This window comes from Leptidea sinapis, chromosome 1 (assembly GCF_905404315.1).
Source record: "Leptidea sinapis chromosome 1, ilLepSina1.1, whole genome shotgun sequence".
Taxonomy (NCBI): Eukaryota; Metazoa; Arthropoda; class Insecta; order Lepidoptera; family Pieridae; genus Leptidea; species Leptidea sinapis.
In genome coordinates, this window is record NC_066265.1 from 5,752,175 (window position 1) to 5,775,020 (window position 22,846).

The following is a 22,846-nucleotide window of genomic DNA, read 5'->3' on the forward strand; positions in this document are numbered from 1 at the left end:
CGCTCAGGATTCTTACTCCAAACTCAAAAATTCTGAGCGGCACTACAATTGCGCTCGTTACCTTGAGACATAAGATGTTAAGTCTCATTTGCCCAGTAATTTCACTAGCTACGGCGCCCTTCAGACCGAAACACAGTAATGCTTACATATTACTGCTTCACGGCAGAAATAGGTGCCGTTGTAGTACCCATAATCTAACCGGAATCTTGTGCAAAGGGGCCTCCCACTGGTGACATCTAGGTATAACTCGTAGGTCAGTAGCGCTCATGTACTATAATTAAAATTTTGTTTCTCTTTAAACATATATATTTATTTATTTGAAAATTTGAAAATTGCAATTATTTACTTTAATCTTTAGAATATTTTATTATAATAAGGTTACCCGTAGCTCTACCCGTGTGTTCATTTAATGTCGCCACTGTAGCGCCACGTATGTATATTATGCGTTACTCAAATAAAATATTATGTATATAAAACCTTTGTGAGGTGTAGAGTTCGAACCCCAATCCAGCGGCGGAAAATCCGGCGCCTAAGACTACTCGGCCAAACTCACTTGAAAGCAGTAGATGAAATGAATGATTTTACTACATCCATAGTCCGCGGCCGGCTGTCATGCTACAGGCGATAGGTGGACGAAAATGTTTGAGGCGATGTAATAAAAGTTTCAATTTAAAATTCAAGCTTTTGCTATCTACCTACAAAAATATTAATTTCCTTGAAGGAGTTTAATATATATAAAAAGTTTCGGAATTTTGTTTCAATTAAACAACTCCTGTGAATTTATCGGACGTGAGAAAACCTACATACGGACATTCATTGTAGTGCAGTAATGGCCGGCGAGCAGTTGCATAATAACTGCAATTAAATCGAAACGAATCTCTGTAGGGGCACAACTATATTGTCAACTCGGCACAGCCATTCATTATACTAGAGTTAAATTATTTGTTGCTAGTCGCTTGTGAAATATTTTAATTGTTCACGTAACAATGAATGTTATAAAAATAATCACATTAATAAATCTTCGTTCACATACTAAACTAGATTTTTTATAGCTTGACCTGTTTCTATCTTTTAAATGGAATATATCAACGCAATTTTCGACACCGATGTTGAAAGTCTAGGATTCCATGAAAATAAAAAAAGAATTCACATTTTATCTCTCATCTAATCTTTTATTTACAAGTAAAGAAGCTGTTTTGAGACTAAAAATATATAAAAGTATAGTTTAAAAGGAAGTGGTGTTGCGGGATAATGTATGTATAACTTTTATGAATGAATGAATGTATAATTTTTATTTTTCAAATATCTCATTAATTTTTTAACATTAATAATTTGATTTGACTTTCAACTTGTTCAAGTATTGTACGGAATTATAAAATTGTTAACAATAAACAAAGGTGAAAGACCGATAAATACGTGTACGGCTTGTCACGTAGGTCGAAGGCTCCTGTGGCCATGGAAGGTCGACGATCTCGCACCACTCACGCGTCACGCAGGGGTTAACATGAAAATGGATTCTCCATAATTTTTATTGGATGTTCAACAAATTCTCGATTTCATGGCTCACTTATTACATGGTTCCTCGTGATTATTGATTTTCAAATTTGGATATCCTTGCTGAGGCGGCAACAGCCTTTAGTTTTAATTTCCGCGCATTATTTGAGAAAAGTTCTATACAAGCCTTGGCCACACCTAGGCATTGATCGACATACGTATGTGTGCCTCGGCCCTTATTTAAATGTTCGTCCATCAATACCTCATTTGCTGGCCGCTGCAGCAATGTACTAAATAATATGTCAAAGATGGCATAGTCATAAATATATTATGTATATTATATATATGTATATACACTGGCGCAATCAATACTTAAAACAAGTTGCTGAACAAAGAAATAGTCCGAAGACGTCCATAATCTCGGCCTACCTCTCTGTATGACAAACAACATTTTATTATGATTTTAGAAAGTGAAAAGGCTCATTTGATAGGGATTCCGGCTAGATGTAGTGATGCCCCCCACAGCGGCGCCTATAAAAGCGCCAAACGCAATTGCGATGTCGCTCAGAATTTTGCTTAAGTGGCGCACTTATTTGAAATGGGCATGGTGTATCACTTACCAACACGTATGTCTTGTTCGTCCCATTTTTAATTTTTTGTGAAATACATCATCAAACTCTGTAAAATATTCGTACGTAATCAGACGATTTATCATCATTCATCAGTATTATTTAAAGTCACGACAGACCTTTTATTACGTGTCAAACGCTATACAAACCCATCAAAGAATACATAATATACAATTATATTACATTTAAATTATAATATTACCAAAGTTAAACTTTATTTACACTAAATCTTTAAATAGTCTATAGAAAAAAGCAAATATAACTAAATTTAATTTAAGATTAGACATGATTCACGACTTAAATGCAAAAAATTTATACGACACAAAAAGTGTTTAAGACAAAATTATTTCAGAGAAAGTTATAAAATTTACTATTACGAAAGACTTACCTTTTGTTTATTACCTATAATATTTAATCATATAGAATTGCTCAGACAAGCCCTAAAACGGAGTAAGTGTTATATATAAGAATTAAATTACAAAAGAGTTTAATTGAATAAATATGTTTGTATTCAACAGATAACAAGTTTTATTTTTATATTCACTATCTCGCCTCAAATTAAAAGTTCGGCAAGTTCAATTTGTTATTCTAGGTTCTATTAAAAAACTTACTAAAATCTTACCAGTCTATTACATGTCTCGTACCTGGAAAACAAAAAAAAACTTATTAAAAACAAATTGAGATACAAAAAGCTCGGTGAGTGTTCAAGATCGGAAGAGCCGTAAAGGCGCGATTGTGTAAAGAAGTTATCAGCGATGAACATCAAAACAACCTCTTAGCCGGGGTCAGTGCACCACAAACAACCTCTGCTCATCAACCGACTTTTATGGTGTTTTATCAAGGTACCGTTCATGCGACAACTGTTTTAATGGGTACAAAGTTCCGCTATAAATTTATTATTTTAGGACTCTTCGGTAAATTTGAAAACATCACGGGATGTTGTTTCAGTTACGTGTTTGAGTGGCAATAATATTGTTAATTAATCTATAAGAAAGGAAGAAATACTTGTAACACAGGAAGAAGAAGAATACAAAAGAGAAGCAGTTTACGAGAGTGTTAGGACTGAAAGTTGATGAGCATTGCAAGAGGCCCGAACGATCCACCGCACTGGTTTTTAATAGCTGAAGAACAAGTCGGCACTGTAGAATAATTATTAAGAGATCGTAAAATTGTGACGTGTCAGGACTAAACAGGTTTCGGAAAACACCAGCATAATTCCGTAATAGTTATTTATGCAATTGTTGTGTAATAAGGGGTATTATAACACGAATGTGGGTTTATCACATGAGTGTTTAAATATCTAATTACCAACAGTTGCATGCAAGACTTTATCTACACCCATAATATAAATTTGATTCTGAAACAGTAAGCTTACTGCTTATCATTAAAAAATCCAGTCCTAGTAACCATAATATCATCCAAAGGAGTGTTATTATGAAAACGAATGATACAATGTTGTACTGAATTTCATAACAACACTCGTTTTGATAATGTTATGGTTATTGGATATTGAGTGTTTTTATGTTGGCAATAAGTTGACTGTTTTCGAATCTTTAAAACAGGATTTAAGGCATGGGTGTAGATAAATAATTAATTACACGTCGTCGCAGTTAGTACACTTCTAATTTGGTACCAATAACACTCCAGTAGTTGTATCGCTTGTTATAGGTATCGCATTAAATATACAGTTTATCACTCAGTTCCTGAATGATCTAATAAAACAAATGCGCCTAAATTTAAACCTGTCGAACCACAGAACACATAAACTGTGGTCTGTGTATCTAACGTTCCCAATATCTACAGATAGAGATAAATTATTACCTTCTACAGTGAGTAATTAGCTGTCAATAATCTGAAGCTGTCCCAATATACCCGATAAGTCATTCCCATCGCCTTATATTGGGACGCGTGAATTGCAATTTCCATACAAACTTCTATCGCTGGTAAGCTATACGTCTTCCCATTGACAGACAGCGTGTACGGATAAGGTGAATTACCGTCGATAAGTTTATTGGGACAGAAAAGTCAACGATAGTTACGATTTTTATCTCAAGTAGGCCACAACCGGAGATAGACTGAATATGGGGAACGGCCGTAACAGTGTCATAATAACCAAAAATACAGACTAAAGAAGTTGTTTACAAAACGGCTGGTTTTGGCCTGCCTTTAATTATGTACATAATACTGATTAATCAAACTGTAACTATAGGAATCCTAGTGGTAGAGGAAAGTGAATAGCACGGAACGAAGTATTACCGATTTATAAACAAAATTATGAATTTTCGTGAGGTAATTATTTGACATTGCTTTTTTTTTACTAAAATTATGATACGTAAACACCAAATTACTTGGTATTTAAAAAAATGGTGTATAGCCTCTAGGAGAAGAACCTCAAGAAGAAATACATATAAACTATAAGTTAAAATGATAAAAGTACTATATATGATAAATTAAAAATTAACATTTTTGGTATCATAAGAATCTGTTTAATTTGATACCCATAACCATATTGATACCATAAAAAATAACTATCATACATGGGAGTGAAATATTAGATTTAAACATTACTAACTTGTCATGCAACTAAACATTACCTTTGCAAAAACTCGATCGGTCTGAGATAAGTGTTTAAGGTAGCAAAACAACGTTGTGAATTAAACCATCAATCAATTTGCTTTAGTAACAAGCTTAATAAGATCTCTTAATTCTAATTTACTACTCATGGTAAATTATACCGTTACACTAATATCATATAATAATAAACGAAAGTAGCCCCGTGGATCATCAGTAAAAACATCCACAAAGCCCTCACTCCCTTTGAAGTCGTATATAAAAACGTATTAAAAATAGAGCTTTTCTTACTGCGTATATTTTTACTTCAGCATTCGGGTTTGTTTTTATAATTTAACTTCTGCTTAATGAAGACAGGAGATAAGATATTTGGATTACAAAAGGATAGTTTAACGGAATAATTATAGCCACTTCTATAATTAGTTATACACTGTGGTGGGAAAGCTATTCATTTGTCGATTCTTGGGTGGTAATCGCAAAAGTTATGTAAGAACGCGTGGAGATATTATGAAGTTGAAATTATTATGAAGTTTACTGAAAAATTAGTCATTCCATCATGTTTTTTTATGAGAAATAGTGACGAGACGAGCATCATTACAATTTAATGCCACTCATTATTCTTGAAAACCCCAAAATTAATAATATCAATAATTATGAAGCAACAACAAAGTATGGTAAGCTTGGATGTTGAGTCACTTTTCTTCTTCTGTCTGTCAAACCTAGAGTTTATGAACGTTATGTAGATGACACTTTTCTAGTGTTACCCGCGGATAAAATATTTCTAGAATATATTAATTCAATTCATTCAAATATTAAATTCGCATTTGAAAAAGAAAGTTATTACTGCCTTTTATGGATAAATGTTTGCACCTACCGGGATTCGAACTCGGAACCTCAGTACTTCAGACCTTAGTGTTCACTTTTTCAACACAATAGCGAGGAAAAAACAAACCAGTAATACGATACAATCATATTATGAAAATTATGGGAAATGGCGCACAAGTTATTTTTTTGCACGCGCCAAATGTAAGGTGATTGAAATTTTGTACAAAAATGCATATATTTTATAATAAATTACGAATTGCGAAATTATGAATAATTTTATAATAATATATGTTTTTTCGTCTTAATTGGGAACACACTTATTTATTCCAAATATTTAAATGAATTTTCAGCCGCGTAAAACCTCTTTGTTGTAACAAAAAAACTGTATTACCCGGTTAGGTTAAAAATGGTCTGTTTACTCTCATATAATTTGCAGTTAGGTACTAACTTAAGTTTGTAGGGATAATTCTCTTATGCACGTGTGTGTTATAATTCCGTTTAAAGCCCAAAGAACGGTGTAATAAGGCTCACTTTACGAGCTAGTGTGTTGAAAATATGATAAAGTGTGTGCTTATTAACAATTATTATATAATAATTTATTAATATTGCAACAGTTAAATATTATTTACTAACTGTTGGTTAATCTTTTCCACATGCCAGGGCCACCGGACATAGACATAACTTAGTAGTTATATCTATTTGCCAGCTCGATGGGATGTTTGGTCAAATAATGTAAGAAAAGATTTGAGAGTATGCTGCCTGTAAGCTGTATATAAATAAGATAACTAGTTTATAATTTTGATTGTTTTCTTTCTTAAGTATAGTATTATTGTAACGCTTTAGATTTAATCTGTAATGTTACATTGTATTTTAATAAATAAATAAATATAGATTTGAAGGAGCTACGTCTCAAGCCTATTTCCAAGCAATTGGGTTGAGCAGGCTGTCAGCTGTAAAGTACAAAATTCCAAGATATTTGAATGAGACGTCTTCTGAGGGTTAGCTTAGCTGTAACACCGGAGACGCATGAAAAAGAGGTTGTTTATTTTAATAAAAATAAGGGACGAGACGAGCAGGACCTTCAGCTGACGGTAATTGATACGCCTTGCCCATTACAATGCAGTGCCGCTCAGGATTTTTGAAAAATCCAAAAATTCTGCGCTCGACACCTTCAGACATGTTAAGTCTCATTTGCACAGTAATTTCACTTACACGTTACTGCTTCACGGCACAAATAGGCGCCGTTGTAGTACCCATAATCTAGCCGGCTTCCTGTGCAAAGGAGCCTCCCACTGGTAAAATATAGATTGTATTGCTATAATAAAAGATCAGTGACGGGTGCAGTGGGTCTGGATCGAAGCGCGGTACAATAGTACCTATTTACACCGGAATAGCGAATGATTATGCTTAACACTGGTTGACTTCCATCACTTATTTATATAATTTAAATGTCAAATTATAAATATGCATTACATATAAGTATATTTCTTTTTTAATTCCTCGCAAATTGGTCGCTTGAATCAAAGAAATATTAAATTACATACTAGATTTATTTAAATTAAATACTATTTAAAGGTATTAAAGGCACTTTTAAAAGTTACTTACTTTTTTTATTATTGTATATTTAATAGCCCCCGAAAACGTGGGCCTGCGAAGGTCACGAAAGACCGGGTTAAAATACAGATACAATTACACGAGTATTAAATACTCGCCGAGAATTAAAATTCGCCCAGCGTAGCGGGCCGCAACGGCTATTTCCATTATAAAATTATATTATATTAAAATCCAATAAAGTTTTTAGATTGTCATGTAATATTTAGAAGGACCAATGTAAAGGTACAACAATGGCGAGTTATAAATAGAATATTTTATAGGTCATACGAATGCCCGTATCGGTTGTATAACCGTCGTGTTCATCCCGCTTGTGCTAAGATTTTATTACGAAATAATGACTACATTAAGACGCACCAGACTAACTATAGCCAAGGCCCCATTATATTTCTTTATCTTTTTAACTATACTTTTTTACATGTATATTAATATAATGTCGACTTGGTTCAAGAACTAGGAAGGATTACGTCCCATGGGACTTGGGAGTTCTCCGACATGATAAGCGAAATATCGAGCGATATTTCCTCCTATCAGCACAGTAAAGCATAAAAGTAGTATTACTTATATATAATAATAAACATTATTATTAAATCGTGGCGATATTCAGATAACAATTTTATTAAATTAAAATAAGAGTATCTCATTTGACTTGCATGAAAGGTAAGATTTGAAATTCGGTAATTTCCGGTCCCTACATTTTAAGTTTCGACGTTAGACGCGGGTCGCGGAGTTCCATTTTTGAGGCAGATCTTATCGAGCGCTCGACCTGAAAGGTTCTCTTGAAAATACATATTTTAATGTTTGTATAAAGTAGGTATTTATATTAGCTAGAAAGTTATAATGTATTTTTAAGGATTGGTTTTGTAGAGTGGAATAAATTCTGTTATAATTGTGAGTATTGTATGCGCTGGTGGACTAGTTTTTAATATCACGCCTTACGATAACATCATTACTAATAAATAGCGAATACCGATCGAGTATTTTATTACTTGGGGTAAATATTTCAAAGGTAAAAATAACATTAAATAGATTATTTTAATGGTCAGACAACACGCATTGATCGTTTACCCGTCATCTGTTGAACCCGCATGTGTTACGTTTTTATTACCCAAAGATGATTGAATTAATTTGTCGTTAATTGAATATAACGCCTCCTCTTAATATTAAGATTTGTATCAATGTAGGGCTTTAATTCTATTCGGGGCACTAACTTAACACAATGGTAAAACAATTGCGATTTAAAAATAGAACGTTTTATTGCATGCTCTGTTGCCCGCATCGATTGTAAAACTATCTCCTGTATTGACCAATATTTTATTATCAAGTATAAGTTAATCCTGAGGAAACGTCAGAGGTTTTAATTAAACACAACCTACAGAGAGCTGATAAAGAGCTTTAAGAGCTGTTTCACCTGATTCCTGCCGTCGAATCCCACCTTCGCAGGACACGCCACAAATTAGGATATCATCCCCACCACCTGGATGTGTGGCGGACCTCCACAGTGCGGTTTTCAAGGAGCTTTCTTCTACGTACTACGAAGCTGTGGAATGAGCTTTCTTGTGCGGTGTTTCCGGGACGATACGACATTGGTACCTGGCGTGGCAACGCTCCTGTGTTTCCTCTGGTGTTGCAAGAGAATGAGCTCCTTTTCCTTTCAAAAAAAGAAAAGTTGAACAAATCTTTACTTCCTCCTTATCAATTCACCCCAATTAATTTTAATAACTATACATTTTCTAATGTAATAGACTTACGAATAATAGTGACAAACAAGCGTATGGATCATATTAAGTGATTACATCCGACGACATTCTCCTGCAAAAGGAAGGTCCTATCATATTGGTTGTACGTAGAAGAAAATTCTTTGAAAGCCGCACGGTACCGGTATTGATAGTATAAGTATCTATATATATATAAAAATGAATTGCTGTTCGTTAGTCTCGCTAAAACTTGAGAACGGCTGGACCGATTTGGCTAATTTTGGTCTTGAATTATTTGTGGAACTCTAGGGAAGGTTTAAAAGGTGAATAAATATGAAAGTGTTCGGAATTAAATAAAAACAACAATTTTGTTCTTTCTGTGATGTATCCTCCGTCGTCCGATATATGTTTTTTATGGACATATTTTCTATGAGAGAATTCATTGACGCGCGGTTTGACAGTTCTGCTGTAAAACAATTTCATTACAACAACAGGGAGCATATCTTACGAAATAATTCTTGATGTTATGATATATTATTGACAAATTCATTAAAACCATTATTTTTATTTAATATATACAGAACAATGTCGGGTGAACTAGTATTAAATATTTTTTAAAAGATACAAAGACAGAAAGGTCAAGAAACAAATTTTTAAGAAGAGGATTACAAGCGATCGTTTGAATAAGGTTAATGTTACCAAATTATATCGTCTCGAACCTCTCACAAGAGTCAACCCTATTGCTTAGTCCTTTATCACACCAGAAGGAATTATTGGCCAATACATCAAAGTAAACTACGTATTTGTTCCACAAAAACATTTGAAACACTCTCACATACTATTTTAGACCTTATCGTGTAAACTAAACACAGCTTTACGACAGCTCGTAAAGATTTCACTGATTACATTGATCAATTAGTTGGGTGAAATAATTACTTGCACGCAAAGGGCAAACAACTTTTGTTGATTAATCTAAAATGAATTGAAAGAAACAAAGAAATCATTTATTCTGCAACTTAAACCTAGTATACAAGTAAACTTAATTATTAATTTACATCAACATGCAGAATTGGAGTTCACCTCAGCGTAATACTGACCATACCCACAGGTGATATGATCAGCGCTGGTCTTCCGGAGAACCCCAGGTGGTCTAGCGGATACATATTATATGAAGGGTTGCCATTCTAAAATAATAATATTACAATAAAAAAGTACTAACAACAAAACAAAAATTACATAAAATTTCAAGACCTAATTCAATAATCTATACTAATGTTATAAAGCTGCGGTGTTTGTTTGTTTGTTTGAACGCGCTAATCTCTGGTACTACTGGTCCGATTTGAATGATTCTTTCAGTGTTGGGTAGTCCATTTATCGAGGAAGGCTATAGGCTATGTTTTTTTTTTTCAAAATTAGGGATCCGTAATAAAATTGCTATTTTGTAACACAAGGTGTAAAATCGAAAACCTATTATTGCGTGCGCTGCAAAAACTATTGACAATAGAATAAAATGATGTACAGGCTATAATATAGGCAATATTTTATTACTTATAAAACTGTCGCGTGAATTATACTTTATATGGCAAACAACGTTTGCCGAGTCAGCTAGTTAGTAATATAAATAAGAACACTAAAAGCAAAAAATAATGGTAATGATAATAACAAGTGAGTATAATTGCGTGATTGAATGAATGAATGTGAATCTCTCTAAAAAGAAATCATGACAAAAACAAGTCGCATAATTTATTTTTAAATAGCACTAGTGTCAAGTAAAAGAGTTTCCTGTACTTTTCGATGAGTATTAAGGAACACTTTAAGTTTACTACGAAAACCTAGTTTATATTGGAGGTTCCTTATTGGAGGGGGGATATTATTCCATATTTTGGCTGACGCGAATCGGAAACTTCCTCTGAAAGTAGCTGTGGCATGACTCTGCGTCAAAAGCTGCTGTTTGTTGTCGCTTAAACACTGGAACGGCTGGACCGATTTGGTTAATTTTGGTCTTGAATTATTTGTGGAAGTACAGAGAAGGTTTAAAAGGTGAATAAATATGAAAATGCTCGGAATTAAATAAAAACAACACAATTTTCATTATCCTTTGATGTGTCCCCTGTCGTTTGAAATGAAATTGAAATAATAGTTGAAAATTAATTACAAATTAGAATCTTTATATCTTTCTAACTTTCTCAGGAATATAATAAATATTGTAGCATGATACATTTTATGTACGATTTTATATTTGGTAGGTCTAAGAATCGGTCGTCCTCTATTTTTCATATCCTAAAAATTTTAATTATTGAGTTTTCTCGTTATTTTTCAGCTATTTTTTTTTTATTTTATTTGGGACACAAAACAATTACACACTAGATGATTAAATTAGAGGAAGAAATAACATAAGTAGTACTAAGTGCATAACCAACGACAATGTCCACGGGTTACTAAGTTAAGCTAGTTAAACATAAAGAAATGCTCTTACTTTATACACAAGAAAGAAAAAATTAAATTAGAGATAGGCGACTCCAATAACAATAGCGTGATTGTTCCACGACTTAGTGTTTTATACATACGGGAATCAAAAACGTTTGCTATTTGTTTTGTTCTTAATACTACGCGAATGAAAGTGTATGCTTTTGGCACATTAAAATTTTATATGGCGAGGGAGTGCTAATAGCGAGAATAAAAACAAAGCAATGCATTGCAATATTATATTATTATGTATAATAAATAAATAGTTCAGTTCCTACTAACAATAGTAAAACAGTTCTTACTAAGGTATAACAAGGTTACGTATTAAAGAGGTATACTCTAGTTAATATTAAGGTTCTTAAATATGAAAAATTCAATAAAACACTTTTTGAAATTTTAAGGATAACCATATTATCTTTTTTTTTGTGGAATAGGAGGACAAACGACCGTACGGGTTACCTGTTGTTAAGTGATCACCGCCGCCCACAATCTCTTGCAACACCAGAGGAATCACAGGAGCGTTGCCGGCCTTTAAGGAAGGTGTACGCGCTTTTTCTGAAGGTACCCATGTCGTATCGGCCCGGAAACACCGCACAAGGAAGTTCATTCCACAGCTTTGTAGTACGTGGAAGAAAACTCCTTGTAAACCGCACTATGGAGGACCGCCACACATCCAGATGGTGGGGATGACATCCTAACTTGTGGCGTGTCGTGCGACGGTGGAATTCGGCGGCAGGAATCAGGTTGAACAGCTCTTCGGAACACTCCCCGTGATAAATGCGGTAGAAGACACACAATGAAGCGACGTCTCTACGCGACGCCAAGTGATCCAGCCGTTCACAGAGCACTGGGTCCCCGACAATTCGAGCTGCTCTGCGTTGCACGCGGTCAAATGGATGGAGCTTCAAATCGGAATGAGTACCTAGTGTATACCCGGTATCAATTGTTTTTTTTTATTATAATAAGGGACGAGACGACCAGGGCGTTTCGCTGATGGTAGTTGATACGCCCTGCCCATAACAATGCAATGCCGCTCAGGATTCTTGAAAAACCCTAAAATTCTGAACGGCACTACAATTCGCTCATCACCTTGAGACATAAGATGTTAAGTCTCATGTGCCCAGTAATTTCACTAGCTACGGCGCTCTTCAGACCGAAACACCGTAATGTTTACACATTACTGCTTCACGGCAGGAATAGGCGCCGTTGTGGTACCCATAATCTAGCCGGCATCCTGTGCAAAGGAGACTCCCACTGGTAAACGCTAAGCGGTTAGCTTACTAGAATTTATCCATGAAAACCGTTTCATATCGATAAGCGTGCACGCACAAACAGCAAGGTAGACAAACCGATAAATAAAAATTCTAAAAACTATTTTCACTCTCGTACTTATGGTACAACTTATGTAATATATTATAACATAATGTACAGACACGTACAAGCTTACGATTTTACTATATGTATGTATCGACGATATTTCGTATCTCAAGCACTCTTACTTGTTAGCAATGAAAGAGGCTATCTAACAGTACTTAGAGTTGCGTCAGAGCTAATAGCACGAACCTTTTTTGGGCTTAATGTATTTAACTTTATTTTGACCGTTGTGAAAAACTTCATTTAAAAATTGCAACTTTTAAATAAATCGATTCGCTACATTTTGCTGAAACACTACTACTGCTAAAGGTCCTAATAATAGTTAAATAATTATATAAAATAATATTAAAATGAAATTTGATTTGAGAATAAAACTTTTATGTTTACAAAAATAAATCTATAGTCCGACTTAGTAGACTTTTCACTACCACGAGATCGGTATTTACGCGAGAGAAACCACGGGGCATGGCTAGTATATTATAAATCTGAAATGATATTTACTGATAATAATGTGTACTAACACAAGGCAAACGCGTACACCTTCCTTAAAGGCCGGCAACGCTCCTGTGTTGTCTGGTGTTGCAAGAGAATGTGGGCGGCGGTGATCACTTAACACCAGGTGACCCTTAAGCTCGTTTGTCCTCCTATTCCATAAAAAAAGGCAATACTATTAACTATAATACATTTTTAATTTAAAATAGAATATAATATAACCAGTTTTGTTCGGATTATACCGGTTTCATTGCTTGTTCAACTACACACATTGCCAAACATTTCTGTTTACAATTTTTTTTAACTTACAACAATTCTATTTAATTGACGCAAGAAATGGGAGCAACCACGCCCAACATTGAGTCATACTTAATGAGGTGAAACAAATCTAGACCATCAAAAGCCTTGACTCCTTTTCACCTAATGGCATTGGCCTGTATTTCTCTTTCAAATTTGATCGCTTAGCTGATACGTTACAAACCATGCTTATCATCATCATGTCGCAAGACTCAGTACAAGATGTCTTTGTTAGTGAAATAACTGATCTTCTAACCGTGACATCGCTGATTATGAAAGACTGTTATGCAATCAGACTTTCCGACATTGTTTAAATGTTTTACAAAGTCCTTTGAATGGTTTGTTATAAGACGCTACTTTACAGTACCGCGATTATCAATGTTATGAAATGATAAACCATGCATTATATTGTTTACAAGCACTACTGCTGGTGACTAGTCGATCCTTCGTAGACTCTTCTTTATTCTCCTTTGCTCTACTAAGCTCGTAAGTTTCTTTAGTTTCCTTTTTATGAAAATAAGGGACGAGATGAGCCGGACATTCAGCTGATGGTAATTGATACACCCTCCCCATTATAATGCTTTGCCGTTCAGGATTCTTGAAAAACCCAAAAATTCTGAGCGGAACAATTTACAATTGCGCTCGTCACCTTGAAACATAAGGAGTTAAGTCTCATTTGCCCAGTAATTTCACTTGCTACAGCGCCCTTCAGGCCGAAACACAAGAATGTTTACACATAACTGATTCACGGCAGAAATAGGCGCTGTTGTGGTACCCATACTCGAGCCGGCATCCTGTGCAAAGAAGCCTCCCACTGGTAATACTGTTAAATAAACAATAAAATACGCACACACCTAAATTCATTCCAATTCTTGTATACTTTGCATTTATTTACACATCACTACATTAAAATTATTTTAATAATATTTAGATATACATATCGACTTATAGACGACTTTAGTTAGATTTAACTCATGCATTTGATAGAGTCTCTAGAAAATATCAAATATAAAGTAGCTAGATGCTATTAAAATTATGTTGTTCTATTCGACAAAATATTGATACAAAATTTTATTCGATGTAAATTCTCGCTAATAACGTTTAAATAATAAATTTCTTAGGTACCCGAAACCGAAAAAATAACTGAGATATTCGTATTGTTTTTATTTTTATCACTAAGTAATAAGAGGAAACAATATCGCTACAATTAATTTCAACGTTTCAAGATTCTAATCTAAAACACTTAAGAAAATGTAAACAGTCATTTTATCAATAAAAGGCCACAGAAAACGTTATTGAGGTCCGAATATCGCCTTAAAATATTAAGCAGAATTGGTACGAGATTGTTTATGCCTAGTGCGTATACTTGGCGCAATTCGTAGAAACAATTCCGCAACATTCAATGACGGTCCTCGTCCATCCTTTATGTGTAATCTAATCGGTGAGAACATCAAGTATTCGACAATTTCCATTAAGCTCAGGAAACGAATGTGCCATTCGTCGAATACGTGTGTTACTGCCGGTATTAGCTTCGATAGAGCGATATAGGTACCATGATAAGCATATTTGTAGTTCTTATGTTACGGATTAACGGGAAAGATGGTGATATAGATGTAAGTTTGAAATTATGAGAAGTCAGCTGCATGAATTTCTCAAGGTTTTAAATGATTTTATATCTACTTGTTTCCGTAATGTTTTATTTAGATGAGTGACGTATGACATATCCCCCGCCCCACATACTCTATATAAATTTCTCTTAAACTCTTAACAACTTAATGATAAATTATATGAAAACCACTGTTAAACTTTTAGGTCGACTCAAGAGCAGGTGCGTCAACTGCCACTCACATTGCCCATTACTGACCATTGAACAACTGTTAAAAATAAATTTCCCATAAAATATGTAGCCTTGCCTCCTGTACTAATACAAAGCACTAAACATTATGACAAATCACATCTGCAGCGCGTTATCTTCAGACTTATATTACGTATTACAAAAACCAATATTTTTCATAAATCTGGCTAGCATAAAATAAAATAATTATTGTAATCAAACTGAAACGTTAGCACGTTCAAACCAAGCACAACATCTGTTCAGGTATAACGGTACGAGAAAGGTACAAAATAATGCCACCTAAGAGGTGTCTCACTTAAGGGTCAGTCCACGTTTAACAAACGACTGCGAAATAAAGTTTTGGAATCAAAGATAAAGAGAGATAAGGAAAGTATGTGTGGTGAGGCTGTGTGGTGAAAATAGTAACACTTTTGTTTAATCAGAAAAGTTATCTTATACGTATAGGTGTCACCATAAATTTGGTATTAATAAATGGTTGAACCTTTTCCATTACGAGCGACGATACTGCAAAGGTTTTGTAGTCTTTCATCCGGGAGTTGGCGGTTCGATTCCCGAATGCCAGGTATCAATGTGTTATCAGTTTTCCGAATACATATGGAAGTTTATTCGACGGTGTCACGGTGAAGAAATTCAAAGGTAAATTATTCATTCAATCAATTTAATCTGCTTAATCTAGGTTTCATGGTGAATAGGCGCATAGTCTACATGGAGTTGCGAAAAATGGCGCATACCTTTGCCTTTTCCCGTTAACGATGATATAATATGTACTTTGATATTTAAAATAAAAATAGACAGCAATTGCTCATATACGACCCTACTCTATACGATCCCATTCAATACTGACTGGTCAAACCATAAACTTAGAATACTTTCGCTAGTATACTAAGTTAATGATTCTAACATTCTCCCTATCTAAAATTTAAGTTACATCATAAGAATTTAAACCATATTCATTCACATATTGAAACATAAAAGAAAAAAGCATCTAAGAAAACGTTCGCATATCAAACAGGCCTCATTAACGATTTAAATTCATTTATGGATGAATACAATTTAAATATAATAGCTATTTAATTACACCGTTAATAAACGATAAAATAACACCCAAACATTATCATGATTGTAATTAACAACAGCACTTAACCGCTATCAAGCATTTAGCTCCAACTTCCTCGAACAGTTGAAGAGTGGTCGCCATAAATATTAATATGCCAACTTCGATTGATCACGACTGAAGACAGACCAATGAACTCTGATCCATTAAATGTTACATAATATCTTAGGTATAATTACAAATGCATACAATGCTTAAGATAATTCATATGAATAATACATAAGGAATTGTCTGGATGGAAAGCTATTATCAATACGTGCATTTAGAAGAGACAACAAAGTTGCTTAATGTTAATGTGAATAAAATAATATTAATTACTAATTCCAAATGCGGCGTCTACGACTTGTCAATCCAAATCCGTTACAGTAAGAGCGCATTCGCACTACATTCGATCCGAATCCGATCCGTATCCGTAACAACACGGTCTGAAGTAGTCATAGAACTATTTATATGGTAGTTTACGTACTAGATGAGGCTTCCGTCATCAAATTTCTTTTCGTCAACCGTTAGAAATAGAACCACCGGACCGTATTTTCACGGGTTCGGATCGGACGTAGAGCGAAAGCGCTCTAACAGCTATAGATTAGTTTTCTTTTTCTATCTTGCTGTATTTCCCTTAGAGAGGTTCTTCTCTCTCGCACGCTTTCTTTATCTATACGCTAATATAATACTATGTATATTGTAAGCCTTTTGTTACACACACACACATATTTTCTCTTTTGTTTCTTAGCTTTCTTTCATCATTGACATCTTGCATTTTTTCGACCCCCCACAGACTGGCAGAAGGAAGTCACTTATAGGAGCATCTGCTTTCTAAAAGTTTAAGAAGGTGACCACAAAAGTCTGAAGCTTTTCGTGGTGCCTAATTTCTCAAGCCACAAACCTGGGCATGTTCGGCGCAATGATAGCATTTAGCAACTTATAGCTCTCATAGCAAGTACATCTATATGAACAGCAGGAATCACTTACCATCACGTGACACGAACTCAAATATGATCAAACCATAGTAAATATCTAGTTAATAACATATTGTCTAACATAAAATTGGAGATATTTTACCATCTACAAAGTTTAGGGTTCAAGCCGATATATCTACACACTATTATATAAACGTAACTCTCAGTGAGCGAGAGAGACAACCTTTACAAATTCTATTTTCTTTAATAATATTAACTACGTCTTAGGCCCATATCGCAGTCTTAATATGTAAATGTTCTCAAATGTATGTTGTTACTTTTATTCACAATTATAAAGCACTCCCAAAACACTGTTTAATCACGGATTATATTATATTGATATGCCTACTTGGAATACGGACCTAAGTAATCAGGCGCATGAATGCAAGAGAGTACACAATATCGGCGATACTCCTCATGACAACGCGTTCTATATGGTCCGTATTCCAGAAAAAGTTTCAATACGTAATTCGTGATTAAACTGTGTTTTCTCACTGTCTTCATTAGTATGCATAATTATGAAATGAGACGCTTTCTCGAATGCTGACCTAAGAACTTCAACGGCTTGTATAGATTCATATATGACAACAAATTTGTATAACATAAACAACCATTCACCAACAATGAAAGTTTAAATAAAAACAAATGGTAAATACTTCGGCTAAACATATGAACCAACAGATGACGTAAATAATAAACAATTTTAAGCAAACAAAAACAAAATCTTTGAATGTATGCATCATGATATTATTAGAAGCAACTTTATTAGGTATTCATACAAAAATATGACGCACTCCGAAACGAACAATATAGTTACTATATTCACGTAATGTCTGGGTTTCCAAATTCTGACTTTGACTCAAGTTAACTTGGTTTTAGTTAAATTTAGAACATCCAAAAATAACTTAACGTTACGTAATATTACTCAACCTACTTGTTGAGATGTTGTGATATTTTGTTCCACCATCACCAGCTCACCAGTTCCACTTAGCTCACGTGAGATTTCTCAAAATGCGTATTTTAAATGAAGATAGCATATTGTTGCTTGGTTACTTTAGAAATCGTTCAACACTATTTGCGTACTTTTCCAACTCCAATTATCCGAACTCCGACTATCCGAATCGCCGATTATCCGAATCACTTTCAGAAAAAAATTTGTCCAAAAAAAGTCTAAGTGCGCAGACAGCAGAGTGCGAAGACCGCAAAACAGCTTACATTGACGGAGATGTTTGAAAATCAATGATTTTTATTTCTAAACTTGTACATAAGTACATTTTATTTATATTTAAAACATGTGAAAATATCATGTTTCTTTTATTTAATTCAATAAAAAAATAGTGCAATATCAAAACATAGCTTTTTTTCTCTCCAATTGCAATTTAAAAAAAAAACTCCGATTATCCGAATATTTGATTATCCGAATGGGTCCTGGTCCCCATTAATTGGAGTTTTACTGTATAACTAATAATTGATACACATGCTCTTCGATAAAAGCATCCAGTTTTCTCATAACATTACTCTTTTCATTCATAAGATTGGATGAGATTCGGCTTGACCCTTCCACCAACCTAAACGTCTTATAATATGGAGTAAAGAGTAGGTATCTCTACATCTTCTACCGTATTTATCAAGGGGAGTGCTCAGAGGAGTTATTTGGATTGATACCCGCGGCGGAATTCCACCACCGGACACTACGTCAGTGCTAAATACCACCCGTATCACGCTGACGTCTGGAATTCCAAAACCGCGGGTTGTGCAAGAAATTTCTTGCCTCGCACACAAAACGACTTTGTGGAATCAATTACCGGCTGCTGTTTTCGGCCAGCAATGCATCTCTCGACCCGTGGTGTTGCAGATGTCCATGGGCGGTTGCCTCACCACTCGCCATCATGTGAGACTCCTGCCTCTTCTCTTCTCTTATATAAATAAATTGGAAGCCTCCTAACCTATAGGTCACAAAAAGCAAATTCATCTATTTGAGACTATAGAGATTATATGTATATCGAGATATTATAGATCTACCTGGATACTCTGTCAGTGCGGATCCGAATTGTGTCATAAAGGTTGAATGTTATTTTTGTTAGTTTTATGGTTATTTTTTATAACAACTCAAAATCCAACTTAGTTTTTCGACGCATTCACCGCTTCTTCAGGGGTTTAAGATACCTTAGCTTATTTTAAATTATCGGAAATTAAAAATATCACAAGTTGTAAGATTCGGAATGATGGATGTGTCAACGGTCCTATATTTTCTGATTTTGCAGATGTTCATTGGTTGTGGCTTCATGCACGCAGTCCTAACACAAACAAAGCCATGTTTCGTTTTATCTTATATCTTAGTATGCCGAGATATTTAAGATTTACCAGTGGGAGGCTCCTTTGTACAGGATGCCGGCTAGATTATGGGTACCTCAACGGCGCCTATTTCTGCCGTGAAGCAGTAGTGTAAACATTACTGTGTTTCGGTGTGAAGGGCGCCGTAGCTAGTGAAATTACTGGGCAAATGAGACTTAACATCTTATGTCTCAAGGTGACGAGCGCAATTGAAGTGCCGCTCAGAATTTTTGGATTTTCAAGAATCCTGAGCGGCACTGCATTGTAATGGGCAGAGTATTAATTACCATCAGCTGAATGTCCTGCTCATCTCGTCATAAAAAATTTTCATAAAAAAAAGATAGATTTAAGTCTATGTTGACGAAGTAGCGAACACAGCAAGTATAAATCATAAGTTAACATTTTATTTAATACTGAATAAATTCTAAATAGGTCACCTTAAAATTGTGTCAAGTTCGGTATATAAAAGAGCTTTAGAGATTTTGAGTGCAATTTGTCTCTGATTATTCAGGTTTTGTGCACGCATTTAAAAACTAACTAATGATAACCGATTCAGCTCAATTTAAAAAAAAAATCTTCTAGAGAGATGAATAACGCTTTATCTTATATATCGAAGTGTTACAATTGATAAAAAAAGTGTGTGTGTACTTATGTATGCACGCAAGACGCGTTATACTTCTTATCTTAACAAAGAAAAAATCCTTAAAATTATTTATTCCTCGTGCTATTCTACGATTGTAGAAATAACAATATTGTAAAAATCGTGCAACGATGGCTTTGACAATCAATTATTAAATAACGAATACGGTTGTACGGGCTTGAACCTTTTGCCTATCTTAATAATGGACGAAGAAACCATAAAAAAATAACTAATGTCGCAAACGCCCGAAAATTTTAGGAACCAACTTCACCCTGTTACTTTTGTGTAACAGTGATGCGCGCGCATCTAAAAATTTCACTCTCATAATTTTTTCATAACGCGCCTAAAGAAGTATAACTTCAAAAAGAACAATTCAAAGATTAGGCAAAGGAAAATTATTTTTAGGTCACACATAGAATGTGTATGGGTGACTTGAATATGTTAAATCTTTCAAATAATTATTTTATTTGTCATAACGTTGCTCTTGTTTGCTAGCAGCAGACCATCAAGCGGTTGGCTTCCCATTCTTTGCCTCACCTTCTTAAGTCAAGTATCAATTTTGTTTTTTTAGTTTACGTCTATTTTAATTACCTTTACCCGGAAAACTAAAAATCTAATATGGAAAGCCTATAACCGACGAGAGTTTACTAAAAGCCCTTTACCTTTATCTTATTACCAACGCTCTATCACTATTCTTGACCGACTTGAAAAAAGGAGGAGGTTCTCATTTCGTCGGTATTCTTTTTACGTTTGTTACCTCAGAACTTTCGACTGGGTGAACCGATTTTGATAATTTTATCTTTATTTAAAAGATTGCATAAAAATACGCATTTTTTTTTACTTTTTAGTGCATATTATATCTACTGTTTTGGAATAGGATTTTATTTGAAGTCGGTTGTTTTTTTTGTTAATTTTTTTATTATCTTAAAAAAATAGTAGTAGGACAATCGAACGTAGGTGTTACTTGATGGTAAGTGATCACCGCCATCCATAATGTCTTGCAGCACCTGAGCAATCACAGGAGCGTTGAAGTGGCCTTACGCTCTTTTTTTGAAGGTACCCATCATGTCGTATCATCTTTGAAAACCGGGCACGCGCATTAAGACTACTGTCCGATAGTAAGATGTTAAAGTGAAAAAAAGATTATCTTACAGAAATTTAAGTACATAGTGTTATTGTAGGAAGTACGGAACCCTTTGTGTGCAAGTTCGAGTCGTCCGTTATATTAAACTTAACTGTTAAGTAAACCTGTAAATATAGGGCTGTCATCTTATGTGGGTCAAGTACTTGTTCTGCGGCTAAATAACCCTGTTTCGAAGTTTAGTCGGTAAAATATGCAAGGGTTGCCACTAGAACTCATGTTAAGGCACAGCCATTTACAGAACAGGTGGTAGGTATTCATATTTAAAGTAAACACTGCCTAAGTTCTTTGCAAGACTGTTTTGTTTTATGAAAACACCAAGCACGTGCAACTTATATCGTGTACTCGACATACCGAAACACGAGCAGCGATCTTGTCTCTTACCAGTAGTAGTGTAGTCCTACTTCTACGACTGACTCGCGACCGAAAATCATGGCATTCTAAGAAGTTTGCCCTTGTCCAAACCATAACCAGATCACATTCGCAATTCTTGCTCGAAAATTTGATGAATATCGGCTCCACACGCGCCTTTTTATGTTATATCCATCGTCATCTGACTTGTATTACTAGGTATATCTTTGTTATTAGTTATTACTAGCTATTTAAATCTATACGCGCATAAAATCGGGTCAATAAGTTACTTTGTAAAAAAAAACGTATGCTATGCGGATAGTGGGTGAGAAGCATAGTTTTTAGAGCCGCATATTTTAGCAGTCACTTCTACGAGCGAGTAATATCGTCGTGCCACGTATCTCATAAAACATGCCTCTACACGACGATGTGACGATTAGCTAAAAATCTTCTTATTAAAAAAGATTCCTAAACATATAGTCGTAACTCTTTTTTACAAAAACAATAAAATTTAACAATGAGTCATCGTGATCAAGCGAAGTCACAAATACAAGACGTTTCCGCGAGTCGCGTCTTTACGCTGACGAGATAAACGTGGTCTCGTAGAGACAATCCGACGATATGTGGTGGCTGGATGATCCTCTCACCGGGAAATATGATTTATGTTTTTTTATTTCTTTATTTTTTTAAGTTAAAGTTAATTTTTTTTTTATATAATAGCTATTAAAGTGCTCGCATACTGCCTTTATTTTTATTTACGGTATGTGTGGATTGATGCATCTACGGTATTGTACTATATGTATGTACTCAATAACTAGAACTATGTTTTTCTTATTAATTAAAATTTTGTTGACTTACTCGTGTAAAGCATTTAGTAATTGAAATGATTTGTAAAATTAAATTGAAAATAAAAACCTGTAATACCATTGTTTTGAAAACAGCAACCTTAGAGTTTTTTGCTCGTTCTTCTCTAAGGAAATCTGCCTTCCGAACTAGCTG

The 22,846-nt window shown here is 34.6% G+C and overlaps 1 protein-coding gene across 6 annotated transcripts in view; it reads right to left on the bottom strand.

Annotated features, from left to right (window-relative positions):
• The window catches only part of LOC126968756 (tyrosine-protein kinase Src64B), a 123,663-nt gene that overhangs the window by 51,845 nt on the left and 48,972 nt on the right, over positions 1-22,846 (bottom strand). For 3 of the 6 annotated variants that reach the window (XM_050813882.1, XM_050813879.1, XM_050813881.1), the window contains exon 2: positions 2,746-2,767. The exons of the other annotated variants lie outside the window; for them this stretch is intronic. The gene's annotated coding sequence lies outside the window, so the exon portion shown is untranslated. The remainder of the gene's footprint in view (positions 1-2,745; positions 2,768-22,846) is intronic. 6 annotated transcript variants of the gene reach the window in all.